At 43.0% G+C, this 6,336-nt stretch overlaps 1 pseudogene; it reads left to right on the top strand.

Annotated features, from left to right (window-relative positions):
• Window positions 1-4,129: 4,129 nt before the first annotated feature.
• On the top strand, window positions 4,130-4,229 carry LOC130466521 (uncharacterized; annotated as a pseudogene).
• The last annotated feature ends 2,107 nt before the right edge of the window (window positions 4,230-6,336 follow it).

Raw genomic sequence — 6,336 nt, 5'->3', positions numbered from 1 at the left:
ACCAAAAATAGTGAACCCCATGAACCTGTAGAATACAATAGGGACGGGGTGTTGGATCTTGGAAGCATGCAAGTGTTGCATACTACCGGGATCACTATTACCGGTCAGCTTTCCCCACATTTCACAATTATTATGGGCACTACCAGGCTTCCTACTAGGGGTAGTGGACAAACCAAAAATTCCACCAAAATCAGCAATACTCAAGCGAACATTACGGTTTATCAAGCGAAAGTGAACCGACGACACATTCCTATAACCATCTTTACGTAATTACAAAGAACTCAGAAACTCCAAAGTCAAACGCCTAAAGGTGAGACGCAACATGCTATACATTCCTTTCATACCGACACCATAAAAGACTCATTTAACATCATTCTCAATACCCATATCATTCAAAGACCTTTGACAAATAAATCGGGTTGGAATTACCCCCCTCATGAGGTGGATGAATCGGTCTTGTTTCCACTCCGTAGCAAAAATAACATTCGGAAAGTCCCGGTCGGCTTCGAATTGGGGTGGCGGCGGTGGTGGTGTCGGCTCACGAGCGCGGCTAGTCGAAGCCTCATGTTGGTTCCTTCCTTGCATGGTGCAATTCCTCTTAGGACGGCTAGACATCTCTGAAAATCTGAGTTTTTGAAGGTTTGTGAGGGTTTTGGTGGAATTTGGGGGTTTGGTGGAGAGTGGAGGAAACTGAAATTAGTTAGATGTAGGTTGTATAGGATGATGAGAGGAAGATTTTGGTGTATGGTGTGTTGAATTTGGTGAAGGATTGAGTGAGATATGGGGATTGAAGTTTGTGAAGCTTGGGGTTTAATGGAGGAAGAGAGAGAAAATAAGTTGAAGGAGGAGATGAAAGTGAAGAATAGGTTGAGCCCTCGTGACTTAATTCGCTGATATCGCCCGACGCCCGATCGGGCGAAAAAATGAACTTCAGAATTCGTCCGTGCGCGCCCGATCGGGCGCACCTCGCCCGATCCGGATCGGGCGGATTGCGAACCTTCTCTGTTTTTACTTTTCTCAACCCAGAAATCCTTCCTTGACTTTAGAATGACGTCATCAACAACCGCCCGATCGGGCGGAATTTCGCCCGATCGGGCATTTTACTCACCATTCCCGCCCGATCGGGCGGACCTTTGCCCGATCCGGGCATTCCACTCGACAGACGGCCCGATCGAGCATCCATCGCCCGGTCGGGAAAAATATGAATCCCTTTACTGATGTCGACACGCGCCCGATTGGGCGCACCTCGCCCTATCCGGATCGGGCGGATTGCAGTATGCTTCGTATCAACTAGAATTTCACTTTTTCGAACTTAGAGCTTCAGGCCTGCACACTATTAAACACCCAAACAGCGTAATTCCCTCTTCTCACCTCTCTAACACCAAAAACTAATACCGAAACACACTTAGGTAGGGGAAAACACTAACAAAACACACAAAGGAAAGCAAAAATTGAAACATTATACTACCAAAGCAATAAAATACGGGTTGCCTCCCGCAAAGCGCTGGTTTATTTCTAGGTCCCGCTCAACCTCATTACCTCGAATATGCAGTTCATAGGGAGGAAGGATTGAGGTGTTGGACCTCAACCACTCCTGCAGTAGCCCCTTCGTGGTACAACTTCAGACGTTTCCCATTCACTTTAAAGCGCTCACCACTGGTGTTCTCTACCTCAACTGACCCAAACTTGCTTACCATAGTCACGGTGAACGGCCCAGACCACCTAGACTTAAGTTTTCCAGGAAACAACTTAAGCCTAGAGTTTAATAGTAGAACCTTGTCGCCTACCGCGAACTCTCTATGCAGAATGTGATTGTCGTGCCACCGCTTAGTCTTTTCCTTATAAATCCGGGCACTATCATAAGCTTGTAGTCGGAATTCATCTAGCTCACCCAATTGAAGTAACCGCTTCTCACCTGCTAACTTTGCATCCATGTTGAGCTGTTTGATTGCCCAATAAGCCTTGTACTCCATTTCTACTGGTAAATGACACGCCTTGCCATACACCAACCGATACTGGGAGGTACCAATAGGTGTTTTAAAGGCGGTTCTGTATGCCCATAGAGTATCATCCAGCTTATCGCTCCAATCCTTCCTAGACAACTGGTCTGCATCAAGTGCAGTACTGACGATTATAGGGCAAAGTTGTTCATCATCTAAAAATGCATATTTAAGGTTAGCAGGAAGAGGCTTAAGTTCGGGTTTCTTTACCTCTTTAACAGGACAAACCGACCGAACTAACCTCTTCAATTTGGTGCTCTCTGGTTCAGACCCTTCACCATCAAGAGCCAACTCTAGAGCATCCACTTCAGCACTCCAAGAACTGCTATCATCTGCAGAAGATTCACAACAAAGCACTGCCTCCAAAGGATCTCTTTCGAGAACTTGGGAGACGTTATCACGCATAATAAAATCAACCACATCAATTCGATAGCATTTAAGGCACTATTCAGATTAAAAGTCACCTTATCATCCCCAACAGACAAAGTCAATTTCCCACTTTTAACATCAATGACCGCCCCCGCCGTGTGAAGGAAGGGTCTACCTAAGATAATGAGAATTTGAGAATCCTCTTGCATGTCCAGTACCACAAAGTCTACAGGTATATAGAATTTACCTACTCTAACAGGGACGTCCTCTAAAACACCTAAGGGGTATTTGACAAAATGGTCGGCCATTTGCAGAGTGATATTAGTAACCTTAAGCTCACCCATATTCAGTTTAGTACAGACAGACAAGGGCATAACAGACACACTAGCACCTAAATCACATAAAGCTTTATCAATAAACACAGTGCCAATGTTACATGGGATGGAAAAACTCCCGGGGTCTTTAAGTTTAGGTGGAGACTTATTTTGAAAATAGGCACTACATTCCTCAGTAAAAGCTACAGTCTCTACCTCACAAAAAGCACGTTTTCTGGTCAAAATATCTTTCATAAATTTAGCATATGCAGGAACCTGTAAAATCAATTCAGTAAAAGGAACCGTTACCTGCAGGTTTTTGACCACTTCCAAGAATTTGCCAAACTGCTTGTCTAGATTATTCTTGAGTTGCCGGTTTGAGAAGGGGAGTACAATAGGTGGTACTTGAATATCTGTCCCCTTCTTAACCTCACTTGTAGCCTCATTCTCACTGACTACCTTTTCAGCTTCCTTACCATCCATGACTATCTCTGGGACTTCCTCACTAACCAGACCACTAGCAGACACCTCAGAATCAACCTCAACGGGAATAGAAGGACCATCATAGCCCCTACCACTCCTCAATGTAATAGCATTTGCAGTTTCCCTATTTACAGGCTGTGAAGGAAGTTGGCCGGGGGACCTCCCTGCAATAGTAGTAGCCAAATGTGCCAACTGTGTATCAATGATCTTGTTGTGAGCAGTAAGAGCATCGATTTTTGCATCATTTTCACTTAAGATTTTTGCATTTGTAGCATCATATTTCTCATCTCTACTAGCATAGGGTCAGACTGTGTGGCTTGAGGTTGTGGTGGTGGAGGTGATGTGTGTTGTCTAGGGAACCCAGGTGGTCCACTAGACTGTTGGTTGTAGTTGTTCCGTGGTTGGTAGGATTGTTGTTGTGGGGGTTGGTATGGTTGTTGTGGTGGTGGATGTTGGACTTGGTGAGGGTTCTGGATATTGGTGCTCCTGTAGGATAATAGAGGGTTGTTTTTGTAGCCCTCATTGTAAGAGTTGGAGAATGGGTTATTTTGTTTGTAGGACTGGAATGCGTTATATTGTTCAATAAAGCTCCTACATTCGTGTGCATAATGACCAGACATTCCACAACTTTCACAGACAGTAGCAGATTGGGCACTCATTGCAGCTACACTAACAGGTTGGGCAGATTGAGCATTTGCTGCTTGCATATTATCAAACTTATAATGTAAAGCAGTCAATTGGGAAGTTAATTGCTCTATAGAATTCAAATCATGCTTACCACCCTTGTTAGATAGACCTCTAGGATTCCCATACTGGGCATTATGAATGGTTATCTCCTCAATCACTTCCATAGCTCTAGGCACCTCAAGTTGCATGAATCTCCCACTGGCAGCTGAATCCAGAATACACCTAGACTCATTTCCCAGACCATTATAAAACTGTTGAATCAAGAACCAATCATCCAAACCATGGTGCGGGCACTCTCTCTGCAAGTCCTTGAATCTCTCCCAGACCTCAAACAAACTCTCATCTGCTTGTTGAGAAATAGAAATTATCTGACCCCTCAGACGAGCTGTCTTCTCAGGTGGGAAATATTTAACATAGAATGCAAGGGCCAAGGACTCCCAATTAGTGATTTTCATAGCCGCCCGATTAAACCCATTAATCCACAACTTAGCTTTTCCACTCAGAGAGAACGGGAAAAGTATCTCCATAGTCTGCTCCGGAGTCAATCCCTTTTGCTTGATGGTGGAATAGTATTGGATGAAGGACTGAAATGTGAAGATTCGGATCTTCACCTGGTTCCCCACCGTACTGGAGTCTCTCAATCATGTTAATCAATGCAGGCTCAATCTTGAAGGTCTCAGCTGCAATAGAAGGCATGATTGCCTTTGGTAGCACAGACAGACTTGGCTTAGAATAGTCTGTAAGCCGTGGGGTAGGTGGCGGTAGTGGAGTTTCGTCACCCATCTCTATCTCTGAAACTGAATCTGTATCTGAAGGAAAAATATCGCCAATATTATGATCTGAATCAGAGTAATTCCCACACTGTGCAATGAAAGTTCTTCGTCTACGAAAGGTTCTTTCAGGCTCAGGATCGAATGGAGTAAGATTACTAGTACCTACGGTCCTGGGCATAGACAAAGAAACTACAAAACAATGTGAGATCCGGTCTCAAGGAACGTGGGTTCCTTGAGTAGTAACAAACAATAATCTAGAATAAACAATCAACAGCAGAAAATAAAACCGTTTCCCCGGCAACGGCGCCCAAAATTTGACAGGCTAAAGTCGTATCACCTTATCAAAAATAAACCTAAGTCCACTAGCTAGGTAGCAAGGGAAGTCAGGATCGAATCCACAGGGAAACAGGCGTTCTTTCTACTATTAATTAATTAATCTAGACTATTGGGAACAAGAGTTTGGTTGATGGTTTGCTAAGACTACGGCGATAATTAAACAATTAAGAATCAAGATATTAAAGAATCTAGGGCATAGGTTCACCAACAAATAACAATCCAGGACGATAAACAATCACGATAATCAACAAAGTAATTAATTAGACTAGCATGCTCTCTCGAATCGATACTAATCATAGACTTAGAATTAACGGGCTCTCGCTACGTATTAACTCTAGTTCCACCTATTGACACAAGCCTAAACATCAAATTGCATCTCTCGAATCTTAACTTGACATTGCATAACTATCACAATTAAATCTGCGCAAATCTAATCGTATAGTAATGTAAACCAATCAATAGGAATCAATTACAATGCCAACAATCGCAATCATTCAATCATCCCTTCATATTATTCATGGATTCCCAAACCCTAGAAATTAGCCTACTCACACATAGTAAAGATATCTAAAACAATAATAATCAACGGAGACATAATTAGAATAATTGATAAGCAAGTAAAAACAATTAAATTGAATAAACAAACTTTAGATTGAAATAGTACCTAAATGAAGAACCAAAAAAGAACTCAAAAGTTGAAGCTTTAACACAAATAATAAAACTAAGTGTAGAGAATTTTGAGAGAAAACTAAAGCTTAAGGAAAATAAACTTAAGGTTCAATACTAGAATAAAAGGTACCTCTAAAAATAACTAAGGCTAGTTTTTATAGTTTGCCAAAATAAAGCCTAATAAACGGAAAAGTAAACACGCGAAAAACTGCAGAGGTTGGCTCGCCCGATCGGGACCGGGCGAAGTGCGCCCGATCGGGCGCGCACGGAGAACTTTAATTCCTTCTTCTTTCCGCCCGATTGTCGCGTTTCGCCCTCAGCTCACAGGGCGATTTGCAATCCTCAACATCCTTCGCCCATATCACCGAGTCTAACTCCCGGGGCCCAATCATAAGCATCTAAGGCTCCCGAAAGTCGACGATAAAGGTCCCGAACTTCCTCGGGCTCGTGTAGTGGCCTAAATCACCATGAAACGGGTCTAAAAAGAACAATTTCTCACTCAAGGCACACTCAAAAACACGTATTAGTACTAAAAACAGCTCTTACAAGCCCATTTGACGCATAAAAGTACTAAGGGACGGGGGTAAAACTCTATATAAAACACACATATCAATAGGGGCATTGATGTACCTTGCTAGTCATACGAGACCCGACATATCATTTACAGTAAATTTGTTAGCAAGGTTTAGCCCATGTCCAACTCGA

This window comes from Spinacia oleracea, chromosome 1, assembly GCF_020520425.1.
Source record: "Spinacia oleracea cultivar Varoflay chromosome 1, BTI_SOV_V1, whole genome shotgun sequence".
Taxonomy (NCBI): Eukaryota; Viridiplantae; Streptophyta; class Magnoliopsida; order Caryophyllales; family Amaranthaceae; genus Spinacia; species Spinacia oleracea.
The sequence above is the reverse complement of the archived record's forward strand: the minus strand, read 5'-3'. Positions and strand labels throughout refer to the sequence as shown.